Below are 491 nucleotides of genomic sequence, written 5' to 3'. Positions count from 1 at the left end.
CTGTCAACTCTGTGTACAGAGGGGTGGGAATGATCCTTGCTATAAAGATTCATTCCCTCTCTTAAAATACTACGTCCATAAGTATAGGTGAAGTTCATCAAATTATAACAGATTACACTTTTTTTCCCTCTTCTTTCTTTCTCTAGTCAAGTTCTGATCATCCAGCTTGGTCAAATGGGTACTATCTGCATGTATGGGCATTCTTGTGCATCTCTCCTCACATCATATCATCTGGATGCTTCACTCTCTGCTCTAGTCATCTGTGGCTATGTCTCTGTCCATGGGCTCAGAAGTCCCCAGGTCTTGCTATACTACTTGCCAACCAGTTCTTATTCCAGGTTGACAGGAGTCTATTGAACATGGTTGGATTTAGTCCACAGCTTCTTTGCTGTTTTCCCCCCACTTCCCCTTATTGGTAGAGCAACGTGGTCACCAGCAAGATTATATGCCTGCTTGTGTATTCCCTTTGAGTTTCAGTCTTGGAAGGGAAT

Source organism: Chrysochloris asiatica, unplaced genomic scaffold, assembly GCF_000296735.1.
Source record: "Chrysochloris asiatica unplaced genomic scaffold, ChrAsi1.0 scaffold00011, whole genome shotgun sequence".
Taxonomy (NCBI): Eukaryota; Metazoa; Chordata; class Mammalia; order Afrosoricida; family Chrysochloridae; genus Chrysochloris; species Chrysochloris asiatica.
The sequence above is the reverse complement of the archived record's forward strand: the minus strand, read 5'-3'. Positions refer to the sequence as shown.